The sequence below is a fragment of the Corvus brachyrhynchos genome, unplaced genomic scaffold (genome assembly GCF_000691975.1).
Source record: "Corvus brachyrhynchos isolate BGI_N302 unplaced genomic scaffold, ASM69197v1 scaffold413, whole genome shotgun sequence".
Lineage (NCBI taxonomy): Eukaryota > Metazoa > Chordata > Aves > Passeriformes > Corvidae > Corvus > Corvus brachyrhynchos.
Genome location: NW_008237240.1, coordinates 551,730 through 552,105, shown reverse-complemented (window position 1 = coordinate 552,105; position 376 = coordinate 551,730).

The window sequence follows — 376 nt, the reverse complement described above, 5'->3', positions numbered from 1 at the left end:
GGTCAAGGTATTTTAAGAGAAACACTTGAATGAAGAGGAGCAATAATCAAGTAGCACATATGAAATACTAACATATTCTTGGGTTTTCTGCCATTCCTTCACAATTAAAATGTGGCTTCTAGTAAAAATGCTGGGAGTGACACCTGTGAGCAGCACAAACTTCATCTGGGCTTGTAAATTGATACTTACACTGGCAGATATTCAGGTGAGCATTGCTCTGTTGCTCTGGCAACAAAGAGAGCAATAGAAACCCTTGAGGGTTCCTTTTTAGCCTACAACACATTAAGAAAAATAATGCTCTTTAGCAGTTTTGTACAGAAGATGAAACACAGTGACAGACTACACTATAACCAAGTGTAATCACTTGGTAACTTGC